General features: G+C 31.3%; 1 protein-coding gene across 5 annotated transcripts in view; it reads right to left on the bottom strand.

Moving 5' to 3' along the window:
- The window catches only part of rho-5 (rhomboid-5), a 473385-nt gene that overhangs the window by 336347 nt on the left and 115028 nt on the right, over positions 1-22010 (bottom strand). For 4 of the 5 annotated variants that reach the window (XM_089073458.1, XM_089073459.1, XM_089073457.1 and 1 more), the window contains one exon: positions 10264-10443. The exons of the other annotated variant lie outside the window; for it this stretch is intronic. The gene's annotated coding sequence lies outside the window, so the exon portion shown is untranslated. The remainder of the gene's footprint in view (positions 1-10263; positions 10444-22010) is intronic. 5 annotated transcript variants of the gene reach the window in all.

Genomic DNA, 22010 nt, shown 5'->3' with positions numbered 1-22010 from the left:
GTTTTGTGTGTGTGTGTGTGTGTGTGTGTGTGTGTGCGTGCGTGCGTGCGTGCGTGCGTGCGTGCGTGCGTGCGTGCGTGCGTGCGTGCGTGCGTGCGTGCGTGCGTGCGTGCGTGCGTGCGTGCGTGCGTGCGTGCGTGCGTGCGTGCGTGCGTGCGTGCGTGCGTGCGTGCGTGCGTGCGTGCGTGCGTGCGTGCGTGCGTGCGTGCGTGCGTGCGTGCGTGCGTGCGTGCGTGCGTATGCGTGTGCGTGTATATATATTGTTTCTTTTAGCATAGAGAATCACGTAGTGTATTCCAAATGTGAGAGTTTTGGGACACCCTGTATATATATTATATATATATATATAATTATCCGATTTCGAACATTGGAAATAAAAATAAATGTAATAATATGATGTATAAACTGAGCATTCTTTTATTAATTACTGCGCAATTGCATATGATATAATTTTTTTAACTTCTCTGATACAAGGTATTAGAAATAATTTTACACATTTAAAAAAATGATGTTAAAACATTTTCACGAAATATGTGAAAATGTTTTAAGATATCGGTACAACCGTTATTGAAATTTTATGAGATTATGTAATTATTGTAATATTATAAAGATAAAAATTTTTGTATAATCTTTTGTTAATTTTTTCTGAGAAAATAAAGAGAGAATCAGCTCTCTCAAAATATCTTAATTATAAATTAAATTATAAATTTAAATATTCTATTTTTAAACACTATTATGAAAAAATTAATTTTTTTACTTTTCGTGATTACATACTCACGTAATTAATAAGTATTCAGTAATTAAATTCAATATTTTTTTTTATATTCATATGCAATTACGCAAACGACAAAAAAATAATTAAAATAATAGAATGCTCAATTCATACACCATATAATTTATATTTATTTTTATTTCTAAATAATGCTACGAAAGACATTTTTTTTTGTTGAATCGTTACGTAAAGGATGAAAATAAAAAAGGATGAAATATTTATTTTATTAATTTGTATTATATTTTTGAAGTTGTCAAAGATTAAGTATCAGGCCGCGCCGGCCTGAGGAACGCGCGCTGGCCCTGACCGCTATGCACATATGTGCGCTCATTTGTTACTTTTAATCTGATCCACTGTAAAAACTACTCGTTGCACGCAATTTTGCTAAAGAAAAAAGTTGTTTCTTTTAACATAAAAAATCACATAATGTACTTCAAATGTAGGAGTTTTGAGACACCCTGTGTGTGTGTATATATATATATATATATATATATATATAAAAGAGGATCGTTTCCCTAACGACTATGTTATTTCAAAATAGTATTTATATTTTGATGATATCTTTCAGTTTATTTATTTATTTATTATTATATTAGTTATTTATTTATTTTTCAGGTATTAGTCGTGCGTCATTTGTATCGTCAACATGTGTCTTCACGAGTTTCAGATAAAGTTCTCAGTTATTGATAAAGATAAATTCCTAAATTATTTTTTTTTTTAACTATCACTGTGATACAGGTTGGATTAGGTTAAGCTGTTTCCAAGCATACACTTCATGCAAAGCGAAGTTCCACATAGGTTTACAACTTTCTGCACGAAATTCAATTCAAATCTATGTTTAATATGAACAAGCTGATTGGGTTTTTTGAGGCAAGTTTTTTTAGAGTATAAAAGGAGGGGCGAAACCCCCCTATATATGTATTGTGTCTACATGTACATTAGGAAATTAGTTCTTTGACACAAATTAATGTTTTTGACAAAAATTAATGTTTTTTTTCAAATTTTTTCTGTATATAATTTTTTAATAAACAATAACTACTACTGGTTAAAACCTTTTCATTGTTACTTAGAAGAATGTCCTTGACAATATATGTCCGGGTTAAAATTATCGGAGCTATGTCCCCTAATGTGAAAATTTACTACATTTATATAAATAACATTTATGTAAGTATATCTCAAAAACTATATGAGACCGCCAATTAAGTTATAAGGAAAAGTTGATCGGTACTTTCACCTCTATAACGTATAACATATATCAAGTCAAGGTCATCGGAACTGTGTCCCCTGTATGTAACACTTACATTCTTTTTTTAAAGTGTTCGAACCGCCATTATTAATCGTACATAAGAGTAATTTCTTTAAATATAGCAGAATTTCTGTTAATCGTATTAATGTTATGAGATTTTTATGTAAAATTTTGTTTCTGAATAAAAATTTCATCTATCCGTCATCTATTAATTCATTTAGATATTTATCTCTCTATTTAAATTAATAAAATAGAATATATTTCTACAAATATATGTAGATTCTGGACAATAAATCTTTCCCAATATGGAATGGCGTTACATGCGAGAAGTGCGATAAAAACGTTACCGAAGGTAAGGATAGATTTCGTGTCACTAATTCATGAGGCTGGTTGAGAAAATCAACCATTATCTCCGCGAAAGAAATTGTTTTTGATTTTATTACACAGCGATTGATATAGATTGATCATTCTGACTCTCTCTGATGGAGTAGATAAATCATTCTCTAGGAAGATAGGATTGAACGATGAGCGTAACTGTTCGCCGAGAAATCTCGAAACGTGTGCATTGCACTCTGAAAAAAGAATTCCATCCCATTATTTTAATTAACATTTATAAGTATTCTATTTCTATTTTAAGTTCATATGTAATATTTATTTCCATTTTAAGTTTAACTTTTTCCACATTCTATTTTGTTTTTTATTCAAATATTAATTTTTTAATTTTATTATTAAATTATTTTTGTCAATTTTATTTGAAATCTCATCAGGATATACAAAAATATTTATAAATTTTTTTCTTTATATGCATTTTATTAGTTTTATAATTATTCTATGTATTAATTCTATGTATTCTATGTAAATATGAAATAAAAACTAATAAACTCTTAATATAAATAAGATCATAAAATTCGTAAAAGGCAGCGCAGTAATAATTACGCTCTTTTTTTTCTTTCTTCAATCATATTTTTGGATTATATCTTACACTTCGTATGTTTCGACTCATTTCGAGTCATCTTCAACGGAAAAATTGAAATATACATGAACGAACAAAATATAATACTGTATCAAGAGTCCGATTTAACCGGTCGGACAATTCATATTCAATCTTCCCTAATTGTCATTTGTTCACTAAAATTATCAGATCTTATGATACTTGAAAATGTCATTTAAGAACATCAAACGTTAAAATACTCGAATTATAAAATAAAGTTCGAAAGTAAATGTCATTCATCCAATTCCCTCGAAATATGAAAAAATAGACGAAGCTTTTAGTCCCATAATTAATTAGAGTTGTATTAGTAGAATCAGTTAAATTAATATCCCGACAATAAAAAACAAGCAATATTCACTTTGAAAAAAAAAATGATCTCTGTGTCAATTGTAATCAAAATATAAAATCACCTAAATATATAAGTATTCTATTCTATATGTATTATGTATTAATTTAATTTGTAATTCTTTTTAATTATATTTGAACTCAATGCATTTATATTAAATCATATTTTAATTATGTAACGAAGGGACTCCTCCTCACTTCATTTTGCGACTTCCCTCGACCTACTACCCGTCGAGGACCACCGATCACCGGGCGGAGTGCGATTTAAAAATGGGCGCAATGCGTACATATTTAATATAAATGCATTTGTATCCCAAAATTTTCTAGCCGTTCGTGGAAGGGGAGCCCAATCCCGAGATCGGTCAATCCGAAACTGTTCCGTACCGAAATACCGCGACCGATCTCGAATAAAAGGGGTTCGCTTTCCACGGAGAGCACCTGTCCCGTTCCCGGCATTTCGAGCACAGCATCGTGCGAAGAGAAGTCGAGAAACCTTTTCGAATCCGAAATCGAGTAGGTTAATTGTGAAGTACTGGAGAGCATCCCAGCACGCTCGATCGCGATTCATCAGTTCCAAATATCTTGCAAGAACATGTCGAGGAGTACTTCGATACAGTCACTCGATACATTTGTCAGGGCGCTCCCTGATGACCGACAAAACACCGGGCTGCACCCCGGTGACGTCGAGCACTCTCGTCGAGCACCAGGGTACTTCCTGGTCTCGTCGGGTCACCCAACACTCCTCCACCTGAATCGATGAATTAAACCGAATTAAGCCGAATCGGGCGCTCCTGATTCCTGTCGTCAGAGTGACGGCATTCCGGAGACAATCTTTTTGTCAACATCAGCTGTCCGTGAAAACAGCCGCGGAATTTATCACGCGCACACTGCGTAATCCGAAACCCAGCTGATCGCACCGGCGACACACCGACCGCACGTCGTCCCGCAACGCTCGCACTCCGCGCTATACACCGCGATCGTCAGGAATAGATAATATCGCAAGATAGTTGTACATATTTATAATCTCTATCGCACTCTATCAATAAAAGAATTATTGTTACTCCAATCTCTGACGCTCTCACTTCCTCATCTGGTTACCGACTACGAAATTATCCGTGCGCGGAAGTGAGACCGTTTTAATTATAATTAAATTTTATACAAATCTGATATCTTAATTTTATATACGGATGTCCTAAGACGCATTTCCTTTTAAGAACAGATTCTTTGAAACATTCTAAGACAAAAATTCTAATAAGAAAATGTCGAGACTATAATAGTTTTTAAATTATTGGCGATTAAAGTTCACTAATCACAGAGTTGATATTTCGCGCGCTCAGACATGGTGATATGACAAGTGGTAAAGATTCCACCATGAGGATCCTCTTACAACATCGAGATCACAGAAATATACAATGACATTCCCGGGAAAAAAATTTATACCTAATTATATATAATTATATATAATTTTGTAGATCTAATTATGTACGGATTTTGACCTGATCTAATTATATATAAATAGATAAAATTGTTTATGATTATAACAGATCAAATAAATATATAATAGATCAAATTACACACAATTGCATACTTATGACGACAAAATTACGGTTGCATTCTGATATTGATTGTTAGTATTGAAAATCTATAATATATGTGACATAAAATTAGTACAGAAAATAAGTAAAAAAAAATGAAAAAATGAAAAAAAGAATGAGAGAAAGTGATGAAACATTTTTTATTTCGCATGTTTCTAAAACCGGTCTTCCATCCATTTGGAGATCCTGCTCGATGCTGCTTAAGCTCAGTATTGGGATGAAACCTGTTACTGAAATAAGATTACGGGATCTCTATTTAAAATATGATAGATCTGATTAATGAATGTTACTATATTGTATAAATAGTTTCAATTTTAAAATCTGGATTGCATATGTAATTCTTGTAGATAATTTAATTACATATATAGAGCCGTAAACTTATATTATGTTTAAAAGAATCATTAATCTTATGAAAATGTTTATAAATTGTATACTTTATTTACTTGTTAATGAATTTGTTTATAATTGTATTAAATATGGGAAATATTTTTCTTATTTAGTTATATTACAGTTATATTATAATTATATTATAATTAATTAAGAAAGATAATTAATAATTATCTTTCATTCTTTATTCATTAAAAATTATTTAAAAATGATTATTAAATGACGATATATTTATGATTATTAAATGACGATAATATTTTGTGACAAATGTTACATTTATTTTACGTCATTATTTAGTATACTGACATCGAATAACGAGAAATGACCTTAAATTATCGTCATAATGACGTCATCTTGCTACTTGGATATATATATATATATATATATATATATATATATATATATAATTAGATATAATTATACATTTTTAAATACAATTAGATTAAATTTTTAATGGGTCCATTTTTGTGGTAAATATGAAAAACTAATACATTTTTATAAGTATATTTATTTATAATATTTGTATTTATGAACAATCTCATATATATAAAATATTAAGTTGTTGTAAAATAAATGACGTAAACCAGTGTAATTATATTAAACTTAAAATTTTCCTTAAGGATTCTTTATCTTTTATATTTGATTGAAATTATGTGTTCGTAAATTATGTATATTCATATACATGTATATACATATAAATCATACAATATCAATTAAACTCGTAATATCTTGAAAATGTCTCTCGTTTAGATATTATTATTTATATCTAGTTTGATGCATCATAATATATTAGATATAAATTTTTATATAATTTAATGTACATCTTTCTATTTGAAAAAGAAATATAATTTTGTATATTCAATTTGAATTTATTTGTATAATTCAATTTGAAGTTGTAAGCATTTTGATATAATCATTTCTAATTAGATATAAATTTTTTCTTCGAAAAAAATTTCAATATAATTTTACATAATTGTACATAGAATTATAAATATTTTGATATAATTGCATATAATTAGATATAAAGTTTTTACCCGAAAAAAATTTTAATATAATTTTATATAATTTGAGAGTAATATTTTAATATAATTGCATATAATTTGTAATATTAATAGATCTCATTATGTATAATTATATCTAATATGGTATAATTATATATAATTAGATATAAACTTTTTTTCTTGGATTCTTATTACGAAATTATTTCTGTTTCTTCTTACTTGTATATTACACAATTAATATCGCAACATAACATCATAAAATATCTGTTCAATAATGACTATTGTATCATGTGATAGCTATCAAAAAAATTCATTACCATATTTATTTACCTCATATGGTAATGTCAAAATGGTCCAATCAGTTGAGATGATAAACTTTTTGTGATAATATTATTAATATGTCAAATATTTGACTTTAATGGACTTATATCAAATTGTCGACTTATATTTTTATTAATAATTATTTACAATAAATATACATAAGTTTATAAATGATAAACTGTAATAATTTTTTTTTTATTTGAACTAATTGTATTATTTTGACATTACTATATGGGATAAATAAACATTGTAATGAATTTTTTTGACAGCTATCACATGGTACAATATATCATTATTGAACAAATATTTTAGGATATTATGTTGCGATATTAATTGTGTAATATACAAATAAGTTCCGAAACAGAAATAATTTCTTAATAAGAATGTCATTGTATTTCTGTGATATTCTTAATGTTGTAAGAGGACCCTCGTGGTGGAACTTACCACTTCATATCACCATATCTGAGCGCGCGAAAGATCAGTTTTGTGATTAGTGAATTTTAATTGCCAATATTTTAAAAATGATTATGATCTCGACATTTTCGTATTAGAATTTTCGTCTTAGAATATTCCAAAGAATCTGCTCTTAAAAGGAAATTCGTCAGTTTTGGGACACCCTATATATATTTATATACATATATTTTATATATATATATATATATATATATATATACATATATATTATCAATAATTTATTTTTCTTATATCAGAATTGTTTTAAATTAATTATTTAGTCTAAATGAAATATAAATAATAATACAAATAATTTTACATTGATTCTAATAAAATTGTGTATATACAGGGTGTCCCCAAAAAAAGGCTAAGCGGTCATATGCAAATAGAGCAGACTAAACTACCGTCCAGTGAGACACGCGTTCGCCGTCGCTAGGCACGCGTGAAGTTGTTGATTGGAGCACACTAGGCGCATGTAACATAGGTAGATGAAAGCCAATGCCGCTTGCAATCAACAACTCCACGCGTGCTTAGCAACGGCGAATGCGTGTCTCACTGAACGGTTTTATCTCATCGCGCGTTTGCAATTTGACTATTTTCATAAGTTAATAAATCGTTAACTATTGCGAAAATTGCAAAATAGTACAGGACTTTTCGACTCAGTTTAGTCAGTTCTACCTGTATATGACCGCTTAGTCATTTTTTTGGGACATCCTGTATATATATATATATATATATATATATATATATATATATATATATATACAGGGTGTCCGGCATCAGTCATATCACCTCTCGTGGGTAGATAGAGCTAGTAAAACTGAGTAGAAAAGTCCTCTATCATTTTGCAATTTTCGCAATAATTATCGAGTTATTAATTATTAAAAATCACTGTATTAGCCCGGTCCACCGGCAAATGCAAGTGCGTGATAAGATATTTCCGCCCGGCGATCATCATTGATAGGCGCGTGAGGAATTGTTTATTTGAAACGGCAATAGCTACGCACGAGCCGCTTGAAGTAAACAATTATATATACATATATATATATATATATATATATATATATATATATATATATATACACAATTTTAGAATCAATGTAAAATTATTTGTATTATTATTTATATTTCATTTAAATTAAATAATTAATTTAAAACAATTCCGATATAAGAAAAATAAATTATGAAACTGAAACAATACCGCCGTCTTGTCTACCTTTTGCAAAGGCGAAATAACGAATTTGTACTATTCGATAATGGAAATTATTGAACTGATTATAACAATTTTCAGAAACAATATAATCATTCTGAATGCACTTTAAAAAGTCGTCATAAAACAGGACTTAATTTCCCAGCTATGGGCATGGTCGTGCCCGAAGGGTTTTCATACAGTTCTAGCAAACTCTAGCAAGTTCTAGCTTCTGTGATTTTCAGTTTGGAAGCAGATGTTCGGGGACAGACCTCGACATTCGTCGACAAATTCGAAAAGTTATCGGTATAGCGGCCGATCTACTTTCAGAACTTCGTGATTCTCATTCCCGTACTTGAAGCAAAACAAAAAATATCTGACTGTTTTAAATCACTGGAAAAAATGCAAAATTTTTTCCGAAAACTCACCATTGCGTTTAGTAAAATGAAAATAAAAACTCGAGACAATAAAATAGTCAACAAGATTTTCAAAAGAGCAGCTAACTTTCATTATTTTGATACAGCGCAATGCGACTTCCGAAATAATATGTATCTATTACGTAGGACATAAATTTTAATTATCCAATCCAATCTTTACATTTAGATAAAAGTTCAGAAATAATCTTTTATTAATTTTTGTTATATTTTAATAAATGTTCACATAAAATCGAACATAAAACGTATTATAATATATATATATATATATATATATATATATATATATATACAATATATATAATTAATATAACATATTTAATTAAAAAATATATCAAATCCAATATACAGGGTGTTTGATAATAATCGCTTCTCGTTAGCAAGTAGGATTGTATTAAATCGAAAAGTTCTTTACTATTTTACAAGTTTTGCAATGATTAAAGAGTTATTAAGTTTTTATACATACACGAATGAGTGAGCGTTTCGAGCAAAAAAAGCCCCGCACTATGCAATGTTTAGACGGTTGTTAGATGTGCGGCAAGATATTGAATGTGATCTACAGAAGTGACGAAATATTTGTTTATAGTGCACGCCTTCAATATATTGTCTCACACCTAGCAACCGCTCTCGAAATTACGTAAGATGTCACATTATATTCACGTTTTTTATGTAGCAATAAATTCATTATTTTTCTGTAGTCGCAGTGTTAAAAAATATCGCAAGTATCGCATAATGTAAAAATATTTTATGTTTTTATCATTTTAAAACTAACAAATGTCTTGACATTTCAATATATATATTTAAGGTAAAACAAATCAAGAAAAACAAAAATTATTTTAGATATATGATCTAAAACATTTTTGCTAATTTTTCTTAAACATTAAATTTTTAATATTAGGAATAATATTTCTTTAAATACATAAAAAAATAGTTATTAAAATATAATAAAACAACGTAATTAATAACGTAATTACTTACAGAAATTATACATAAAATAATAAAAAAAATATAAAAAGTTCTAAAAATTATTCGATACATTAAAATCAAACTATTCTTATAAATAAAATTAAATGTTCTAATTATAACTAAAATTAAATTCTTATAAGTAACCTATTCTCCTTATCCTTTCTTTTGCAGCTATATTTCCAGTTGTGCAAAATACGCTAAAAATCTAGATTCGGTCGAAAATCTTGTGAACAATGCAATTTTGGAAAAGATATTTCAAATAGAAATTGTAAGATCTTGAGAAGGCTACATGATTATGATATTGAACCATTTACAAATGAAGCTATTGTCGAAATATCATAACCATATGGTTCCCTCAGAATTTTACAATTTTTGTCTGAAATTTTTTTTCAAAATTGCATTGTTTACGAGATATTCGACTATATCTAGACTTTTTGCACTTTGTATAAAAAAAACACCCTGTAAAAATAAAAAATGATAATTCCGCTCATCTAATAGATTTTCGGATTAATACAATTGATAGTAGATTTACACATAATTCGATTACATGGATCTATACGAACCTGTTCTGTTATTCGTCGACAGTGATGGACGAGAGGACTGCTGATTGTCGACAAGATGGTTATTCGCCCTTTCGTGCTCACCGGCCCTCGAATCTTTCGAGAGTAACCAAACGATCCTCTTTTGATCCTTTCACTAGTTTCAGAATGAGTCCTACGCCCGTATTATGCATACCAGAAATTCTGCAACCGTGAGAAAACACTTTTGTCATTTCGATACATTATACATATGCATTTTGCATCTTAATATTTAATATCCATAATACTTCAAGACTTAATGTTTCTCTCACAACTATAATATATATAATTATATCATATTAGATATAATTATATATAATTATATATAACAGATCTATTAATATTCAACAGATCTATTAATTACAAATGATATCAAAATATATCAAAATATTTATAACTCCATGTCAAATTATACGAAATCATATTAAAATTTTTTTCGAAGAAAAAGTTTATATCTAATTAGAAATGATTATATCAAAATGTTTACAATTTCAAATTGAATTATACAAAACTATATTTCTTTTTCAAACAAAAAGATGTACATTAAATTATATAAAAATTTATACCTTACTTAATATAATATAATGCTCAAACTAGGTATAAATAATAACATCTAAATGAGAGACATTTCTGAGATATTATTGAGTTTAGTTGGTGATATTATGATTTATACATACACACATATATACGAATATACACACTTTACGAATACATAAATTCAATGAAATATAAAAGATAAAGAATTCTTAAAAAAAATTTAAGTTTAATATAATTACACTGGTTTACTCCGTTTATGTTATGAAAAACTTAATACTTTATATATGAGATTGTTCATATAAATACAAGTATTATAAATAAATGTATTTATAAAAATATATTAAAATATATTTTTCATATTTACCACAAAAATGGAGCCATTAAAAACTTGATCTAATTGTACTTAAAAATGTATAATTATATCTTATTATATATATATATATATTATTATATATATATATATATTATATATATATATTATTATATATATATATTATATATATATTATATATATATATTATTATATATATATATATATATATATATATACTCAAGTAGCAAGATGATGTCATTATGATGATGATTTAAGGTCATTTCATCTGATGTCAGTGCACTAAATAATGTAAAATAAATGTAACATTTGTCACGAAATATTATCATCATAAATATATCATTATTAATATATTTAATCGTCATTTTTAAGTCATTTTTAATGGATATATAATAAAATAATTATTAATTATCTTTCTTAATTAACTATAATATAACTGTAATATAACTATAATATAATTAATTAACTAACTATAATATACTATAATTAAATGAGAAAAATATTTCCCATATTTGATAAGAACAAATTCATTAACAAGTAAATAAAATATATATAGAACAATTTATAAATATTTTCATAAGAATAATGATTCTTATTAAACATAGATTCATGGCTCTATATATCCGGGAAAAAGAGTTTATATCTTAATATCTTAATTATATATAATTATATCATATTAGATATAATTATATATAATTATATATAATTATATGTAATAAGATCTACTAATATTACAAATTATATACAATTATATCAAAATATTTATAACTCCATATCAAATTATATAAAATTATATTATATATATAAAAGTATATTGAAATTCTTTTCAGATAAAATATTTAGATCTAATTATATGTAATTATATCAAAATATTTATAACTCCATGTCAAATTATATGAAATTATATTGAAATTTTTTTCGGATAAAAACTTTATATTTGATTATATGTAATTAATATCAAAATATTAATAATTCTATGTACAATTCTATGTACAATTATGTAAAATTATAGTGAAATCTTTTTCGAAAAAAAAGTTTATATCTAATTAGATTATATCAAAATGCTTACAACTTCAAATTAAATTATACGAAACTATATTTCTTTTTCAAATAGAAAGATGTACATTAAATTATATAAAAATGTATACATATCAAACTAGATGCATCATAATATACTATGAATTACAAATATTAACATCTAAACGAGAGACATTTCCGAGATATTACGAGTTTAGTTGATATTGTACGATTTATATGTACATACATATATACGAATATACACACTTTACAATCACATAATTTCAATCAAATATAAAGGATAAAGGATCCTTAAGGAAAATTTTAAGTTTAATATAATTACACTGGTTCACATTGTTTATTTTATGAAAAACTTAATATTTTATATATGGAATTGTTCATATAAATACAAGTATTATAAATAAATATATTTATAAAAATATATTAGTTTTTCATATTTATCACAAAAATGGACTCATTAAAAACTTGATCTAATTGTACTTAAAAATGCACAATTATATCTTATTATATATACGAGGGTAGTCTGAAAAATTTTGAGCCTTAACATGAAGATGACGTTACTCGTCAAAATCATTCTATAATAGTATTACAATAGTATATACTTTGAAAGACTTTTGTGAAAATTTCAGCCATTTTGGACGCTCAGTTGTTGTTTGACAGTCGTTTGTGTCAGTCGATGTCAGTTTTTGTAAAAATGGAAAAAATTGAATATCGTGCTGTGATTAAATTTTTACATTTGAAAGGCAATACGCTTGCGCAAATTAAAATCGAGTTGGACGCTGTTTACGGGGACTCTGCCCCATCATTTGCCACCGTAAAAAGATGGGCAGCTGTATTTAAACGTGGTCGTACCAGTTGGCTGATGATGAGCGTTCGGACGGCCAAAAACGACCACCGCTGATAACATCGAAAATGTTCACCAAATGGTACTGGACGACCGTTGAATCAAGGTTAGAGAGATAGCAGAGGCTATGGGAAAATCGAAAGAACGCGTTTGTCATATATTGACTGAAGAATTGGATATGCGCAAGCTATTCGCGCGTTCGGTGCCGCGCTTGCTCACTTTGGACCAAAAACGAATTCGAATGAACATTTCCAAGGCCCTGTTAGAACGGTTCAAGCGAAACGAGTCTGATTTTTTGCGTCGATTCATAACTGTAGATGAAACTTGGATCCACCACTACACTCCAAAGACAAAAGAACAGTCAAAACAATGGACTGCAAAGGGTGAACCTGCTCCGAAAAAGGTGAAGACGGTTCCATCAACTGGGAAGGTAATGGCGACTGTTTTTTGGAATAGTCACGGAACTGTGTATCGACTATCTTGAAAAAGGTAAAATAATAACGGGAGCGTATTACGCATCATTACTTGATAAGCTGAAGGCAGAAATTGCAAAAAAACGGCCGCATTTGAAGAAGAAAAAAATGCTGTTCCATCAAGACAACGCACTTGCTCACATTTCGGCAGTCGCCATGGTCAAAATTCATGAACTGCACTTCGAATTGGTTGACCACCCACCGTATTCACCAGATCTGGCCCCCAGCGATTTTTTCTTGTTTTCTAAACTTAAAGTTTCGCGTGGAGGACAGAGATTTTTATCGAACGAGGAGGTCATCGCATACGTAAACGCCTATTTTGCGGAGCAAGACACCAACTACTATTTGGAGGGGTTAAAAAGGTTAGAGTATCAATGGGAAAAGTGTATCGACTTAAATGAAGATTATGTTGAAAAATAAAACTATATTTGACCGAAAAAAATGTTTGTTTCTATGTTTCTATGTTAGGCTCAAAACTTTTCAGACTATCCTATAATTAGATATATATATATATATATATATATATATATATATATATATATATATATAATTATACATTTTTAAATACAATTAGATCAAGTTTTTAATGGGTCCATTTTTGTGGTAAATATGAAAAACTAATATATTTTTATAAATATACTTATTTATAATATTTGTATTTATATGAACAATCTCATATATAAAATATTAAGTTTTTTATAAAATAAACAAAGTAAACCAGTGTAATATTAAACTTGTAATATTAAATGTAATATTAAAAATCCTTCCTTAAGAATCCTTTATATTTGATTGAAATTATGTGTTCGTAAAGTGTGTATATTCATATCTGTACGTATAAATCGTACAATATCAACTAAACTCGTAATATCTCAGAAATGTCTCTCGTTTAGATGTTATTACTTATACCTAGTTTCATGCATCATAATATATTATGTATAAATTTTTATATAATTTAATGTATATTTTTTAAAAGATTTGAAAACTATTTACAATTTACTGACTGGCTAGGTTACAAATTCTGTTCTGGTATTTACAGATTTTTATCCGAAATTCAGTCTTTACAGAAAATTACAATCGCGCTTCTACGAAAAGCTTCGCGAGTTCGGGGAATCTTTACAATAGTCTCGGCTGTTTTTCCATGAATTCGGCGTGCCGCGATAGTAGGTCCGCGGTGCGCGACAGTGCGCGGGGTCTTTGGTATGCGTGGTGTTAGTCGCGTGGCTAATCAGCTGATTACTTCGTCTTACAGGCGTTTCGTCTTGTCGCAGTCTTTTCGGATTGATTTTTGGGCTGAAGTCAAGATTGTTATTGCTGTGGTTCGAGTCAGAAGCTCCCTGCTCTTTTATTACCAGCGAACTTTACACGCAAGGGCCTGCTTCGGGACCCAAGCTAAGAAGCGCCTTAGCTTGAGAGAAAGCTTACGTGCTTCGGAGATAGGATCAGTACTGGATATGTCTACTGTCTGTGTTTTCGCGAATTAGCAATGCGTACCTTTAAATCGCGCGTTCAGAATTATAACTTCTGCAGCGGGTTTAATCGCGAGGATGAAGTATCGCGGCGATGATTTGTGACCATTGGGATCGCGGAGAACGGGTGGGCCCGTTCTTTGTGTTCTCGCGGATGGAGTTGCGAGTTCGTGGATTGCCGAGCGTACTCGATCGGCTGGGGTGTGTTCCAGTTCTGGCGGAAGGTTTTTCGGATTGCCGATCGTACTCGGCCGGCTGTGCCTCGGTAATAGGTCAAGATCATAGGCCTCGTCGGAGTCGGTTAATATACTCGAGTCGGCTGTAGATCGGGAATAATCGAATATAGGCCGAGCTCAGATTCTGGGGTCAACTCCGGGAATGATCTCGCCGGAAGATTCACGAAATTCGCCGAACGGACTCGGCGATTCCATGGATACGTTCGGTGACGCGATCAATAGCGAGGCCAACGACGGTGGCCTAACGCGCGGTCTATTATGATTCATGCTTGTTCATGTGAATTCGCTTCCTTTGAATTTCGTTCGTTGCGTCTGGTGGTCGACGTAAATTATCCGATGGTGGGATCGCGGAGGATCAATGTGTCGGCACCCCGACAGATGGTCGATCGGGGACTGAATATACAAATATAATTCACGCCGTTTAACAATTTTATTTACGGAGATGGGAGTGAGTCGGGCGCGTCGTTATACAGTTATAATTAATTAAGAAAGATAATTAATAATGTCATTTCATTATTTATTCATTAAAAATGACTTAAATGACGATATATTTATGACGATAATATTTCGTAACAAATGTTACATTTATTTAAGGAAGCGATTCTGGTATTTTCTTTGCGACCGGACAAGAATACATATATATATATATATCTGATATTTTTTTGCGATATATATATATATATATATATATATATATCGCAAAGAAAATATCAGAATCGCTTCCTTGATTACTTTAAATATTCTCCCGCGATTCGTTATTGGGTCGAGTTTCGCTGAGACAATTCTCGGATAACACTTGATTCCAATCTTCGAATTAGAATAGATGAACTTCTGATGCAAATGAGACAAACTAATCGAAATAACGGTATTACGAGTTTATTATAATTTCACTTTACATGCAGTCTCTTTCTGTCTCTTCGCGAACTGTGTCACTCTATCGAGTGTGTCGAATTCCTATCGTAATTAGCATCAGCGCCTCTAACTCGTCTATTGTCTTTTCCTAATAGCGCGCGATACGAAACATCTCGTCCGCCTTGAAAACCATAGTTTTTCAACATTTTCATTGCATTCGTCTAATCTTACATAAATATATATAGTCACAATTTTATTTAACAATATTATTTCATTAATTTAAAGTTCGGAAGTCTATTCAGACATTGATAATATGCAAATTCTTGTCAGTACTCGCTCGTATAATGCCGTTATCAGTTTTAATCCTTACAATTCGAACGCGTCTTGCTATATCGGGATGTATTTGTACTACTCGTTCTAGCTTCCATCTAAGAGGAATATTATTCTCTTTTAAAGTCACCTTGTCACCGGATTTTATCTTTTCCTGATCTGAGCCGGCGCTCTTCCATTTGGATCTAGCTGTAATTGTGAAAGATATTCTTTTGGGCTCCAACGAGCTCAAAATTGTTGTTGTAATTTAATTAATAGTTGATAACAATTTAATCTATTTAACGGTTCCTCCGTCAGATCTTCCTGTTGTATCGCATTTAACGGCGCTCCGATTAAAAAATGGCCCGGGGTCAACATGGTTGAGATCCAATGGATCACTCGATATGAGCGTTAATGGTCTAGAGTTTAAGTACATCTCTACTTCTATCAAAAGCATATAAAATTCCTCAAATGTAAGGAGCGCCGGGAGGACCCTCCCATCACTTTCTTCAATCATTTCGCTGACTTTAGTGTTTTCGACCGGCTTCCCATAATCCCCCCCCCCCATGTGAGGAACGTAGAGTGATAAAAAAATGCCATTGAATCAATTGTTCCATCATGAATGCATCCATCCGCTGCTGGTGATTTTTATTTTGTAATAGTTTCCCTAACTCCTGTAGCTTATTATGAGCTCCTACAAAATTCGTTCCATTGGCCGAGTAGATGTTTAAACATTTTCCTCTTCTTGCAATAAATCGTTTTAAATTAAGAAACGCAGATGTATTTAAATCACTAATTCCAAATGAACGACTCGTGTCGCAAAACATATAAATAAACATAAATACACCTTTGTTGTTTATGGAAACTTTAATATTAAACCTCCATAATCTATTCCAACATTTAAAAATGCTCTATTTGGAATTATTCTATTTCTCGGCAGATCGCCCATTACTTTTCGCGGGCTTTGACAACTAAATCTGTAACATATCATCTACGTGAAACTTTTCTTACCGCAGACCTACAAGCTATTATCCAATAATTTTCTATAATTATACTTATTAATGCTTCGGGACTTGCATGCATATTTTTCAAATGAGCGTCTCTAATTATTAATTTCATTAAGTGACCAAATTAAGTGTGTTTCAAGAATGATTGGAAATTTCCGCGAATAAGACAACGAGGAATTCTTCAAACGTTCTCCCACGCGCAACAAACCCCTCGTATCCATGAAAGGATCAAGTGGCAACAATCGAACTCTTCTTGTGGATCGAACGTCCGGAGCAGTCATTTCTCGAGAGAAGTATTTTTCCTGATGATGTTTCAGTATAACGTTCATGGCTTCATCTAATTCGTTTACCGTAATCCAATCGGATCGCCTATTTGCAATCTTTTTACAGTTATGTGCGAATCTTAAGCAGTAAGAGATCACCATTTTTAATCTTTTAAGCGAAGAATATTGTTTCCAAATACTTATTTCTATGTTTGTGCTGACATATATTAAAAGCTTTTTCTCCGGTACTTCTAATATGGATGTTGGCTCTGGAGAAAAATTGAATTTTTTCGTTTTCCAACCATGTTGGGTCCCTTCACCATAGAGCTTGACTTTTCAATTTCTCAATTCAATTCTTCAATTTTTCAATTTTTCAATTCGACTTCTCTTGACAATATGTCGGCTGGATTTTCTTTGGATTTTACATGATGCCATTGATTTTTTGTTGATGCTTCCTGAATTTCAGTGACGCGATTTGCCACAAAAGTTTTCTATCGAGATGGTTCCCCGTTAATTCAAGCTAAAATTATTGTTGAGTCACACCAATAATATTTTTCGTCGATCGGCAACGTGAGTGCTCCTACGACCTTCTTCATTAATTTTGTCAATAGCAACGCTCCACACAGCTCTAGATATGGTAAACTTATTTTCTTTATTGGCGCCACTCGAGATTTTGCGCAAATCAATTTGCTTCTTTGTGTATTATTTCGTCCGACTGATCTTAAATATAGACATGCTCCGTATGCCATTTTAGATGCATCACAAAATCCGTGAATTTCTCATTTGTGTTGCAACAACTCTTTTTGAAATTTCGATTCTTTCAAGTATGTACAGTTGTTTGTAATATTGTGTCCATTCTGTATGGAGTCTCCCCGACAATGATTCGTCCCAGCCGATCCGACACTGCCACAATTGTTGCAAAATGATTTTTTACTATTAATTGTTGTAAAATGATTTTTTACTTTACTATAACAGAGTTAATTAGCCCTAATGGATCGTAAATTTGTGATATGGTAGAAAGAATTATTCGCTTCGTTACTCTGCTATTTGATTCGCTCTGTATTTACTTTATATGTCAATGTATCTGAGGGAACATTCCAATACAATCCGAGTGTCTTGACCCGAGCGTTTTGATCTCCAAATGATTTCTGTGTATTATTAGCCATTTGCTCTTCTTTTCATTGACTTCTATTACATTAGATTTTTATTTATGCATTGGAAACCTTCCTGATTGAAGAATCCTGGTTACGCTCTTCTTAATTTCCTTAAATTGATCAGTATCGTCCGATCCTGTTATGAGATCGTCCATATAAAAGTCTTGTAGGATTACCTCCCTTAGCGTCTTTCGACTGATGTTCATATACCAATTGATTTAAGCTTACTGTTAAGAATGGAGCTGATGCGACTCCGAACGTTAATGTATTTAAGGTGAATTCTTCCTGGAGCTGATGTTGACTCTTCTTTTTTCCATAAGATTCGTTGCAAATTTCGATGTTCTGGGATAATATAAATCTGTCTATACATTTTTTCGATGTCTCCTGTCAGCACATATTTATGTTGTTTGAAGCGCAAAACAATTTCAAACAATTCCTGTTGAATGGTTGGATCAATTCTCAATATATCATTGAGTAATTTACCGGAGGATGTCTTACATGACGCATCGAAAACTATTCGCAATTTCATCATTGTCTTTTCTTCTTTCACAACTGCATGATGTGATAAGTAATATATGAATTCATCCATTGATTTCATAGATTTACCAATTTTTGTCATGTGTCCAGATCTTAGGTAATCCTTGAAACATTCCTTATATTGTTCCTTCAATTTAAAATTTAATCTTCTATATACTGTGCAAACGACTTAACGCGGGCTCGCGTAATTCTCCCAGTGTGTTGGGTCCTTCTCGAAGAGGTAGACTGACCATAAATTTTTCATCAGCCGCTCGATGATGTGTCTCGAAACTCTTCTTCACATATATTTTCTTCTCTCGACCAATTTTTTTGGAAAAGGCCCTCCCTCGACTGTCCATAAACGTTCCATTTGTTGATGCAGATCTTCCTCTCTGACAATTGAGCACAGTACTGCACTATCTTGCCGCGCTCGATCCTTCGGAGGGGACATATCTCCCGCTATTATCCATCCCAATTTTGTCTTCTATAGCACAGGTAGATTCCGACCCAATTTAATTTGCCCAATGCACAACAAATCTCAAAATATACATCCGCCCAATAAAATGTCGATTTCTTCTGGTTCTCCAAAGCCTCGATCGGACAATTCAATATTCCGTAGGAGATTCAATGCGGAAACATCCACTCTCTGAGAGGGGGTGCGCTCGGTTATACAATTCAAAACTAAAAATAGTAATTATAGTTAGTAGGATAATTTAGTTCTAAATTCGTTAGTTGTTGAGTAGATTGTTGCGCTGACCGTTCCTTTCGCATCCATTTTACTGCTGCCAATACCCGATAGTGAAATCTCGACTTTTCACTCTTTCAATCAAAGACGCTCACACAGATCCCGATGCATTATATTCGTTTGCGAACCTGTATCTAAAAATGCCTTGTATACGTGCTCATTCCCGTCCGAATCATACATTTTTATCGTGGCGGTTGCAAGCAATACTTGAGGATTACATTTCAGCATTGTTGATAGTGCTGAATAATTAGTTTGATTTCGGACGTCATTTTGTCTTTCTTCAGTCACCGTCTTGTAACTCAAATCTTGTGTAATTGTTTTTGCTATGATTTAAATTAGTTTCATCTGATTGACCTTGTGTTTTATTTTCATGTAACCATGTATTGTATTTACGCCCGCATTGTTTGCACCCGTCCGCCAGACACCTATCAGCAGTGTGATCTCTGCGCAAACAATTAAAACATAAGCGGTTATGTCTAACCTTACTCATTCTCGCGGATATCGGCATATCCTTAAATTTTTTACAATTATAAATTGAGTGATTACCTCGGCATATCACACAATTGGGACTCGTCAATTGATTTATGTAAGCGTCTAAATGCTCCGCTTTTCGGAGCTACCGATTTATTTATTATACCTTTATACCTTTATTAGATTGTAGCGATTCTAATACCGTACAATGGCAGGAAAAAATTCTAAAAGCTCCTATAAGGTCGGATTTTCTTTGTTAACTGTTTCCGTCTCCCACTTGCGTTTTGTATGATTGTCTACTCGCGATGTAATCATATATAATATATAATAATACTATTCCAGCTCTCTACTGGTTCGCCTAATGATTTTAAAATTCGAATGTGTATCGTCTACTAATTTTCGCAATTGTGCCGGGGATTCTTTTACAATCGTGCTCATATTTATTAACGCCTGAATATGCTGATGCATTAACAATTTCTTATTTTCAAAATGCTGTTTTAAAAAAGACTACGCAATTGTATAATATTCTGCAGATATTTCTAATGATTGTAAAACTTGAGCTGCATTGCCTTGTAAACAAGATTTAAGATAATGAAATTTTTAAATTTTTTCTAACTAATATTATTTTCAATTAGCGCTTGAAAGGTATCTCGAAAATGCAACCATTGTATATAACTACCATCGAATTTAGGCAGTTCCATTATAGGTAATTTTATTCCTTCCATTTGTGAGCTACCGTTACCGTTTGTATTCTCTGGTCTCGGTCAATCTCCATCATATCTGCTCCGCTCGGGTTCGATTCGCCTATTTAATTCTGCCAGAGTTCGATAATAACTGGTTTCAAAAGATTCACGCTACTGAACTTGTGCCTCGTTTATATCAATGTCCTCAACCCGTCCTGAATATTATCAAAATCGGTTCATAATTCAACGACATTGTTGACCGCCAATCGAACGCGCGGAAAAAGAGCAACAAGCATACTACTTCGCTCACTCTTATGTTTTCTACTTTCTTACTCTCGTTATTATCGTATTTATTAATAGTCAGTCAATCAAAATCATGACATAAGAAGCAGAAACTATAGTTAGATATATACATTAACCAATTTTACGAAACATATTGTACTCTGCCCGCCAATGATTCGCAAGATCCTATTGTAACCCTGACTTATCAGTCAGATGATCTGCTAGGTCGATAAGATTAATGATGACATTTCGCGACGGAAATTACAACTGTACATAGGCGACGACGATGACAATGACGTTTCTTAAAGTAAAAATTTTCAAATCGGACTTTGCGTAGCAATATCTCCATTCGTAGGGCACATAGCAGAAAAATAAAAATACTTTTATTATGCAAGTTGAACTCAAACTATCGATCAAGCCTACTTAGAACTTAATCGCTTAAATTTAGCCGTTATTGAAATCCGATAATTTCGGATGCTTGCATCTCGCCAATTCGCGTCACATGGTAGTGTTCTCGATTGATAC

Source organism: Pogonomyrmex barbatus, unplaced genomic scaffold (assembly GCF_055798465.1).
Source record: "Pogonomyrmex barbatus isolate J1 unplaced genomic scaffold, ASM5579846v1 scaffold15, whole genome shotgun sequence".
NCBI classification, from domain to species: domain Eukaryota; kingdom Metazoa; phylum Arthropoda; class Insecta; order Hymenoptera; family Formicidae; genus Pogonomyrmex; species Pogonomyrmex barbatus.
Note: the sequence above shows the minus strand (reverse complement) of the source record. Positions and strands in the feature narration are given on the sequence as shown.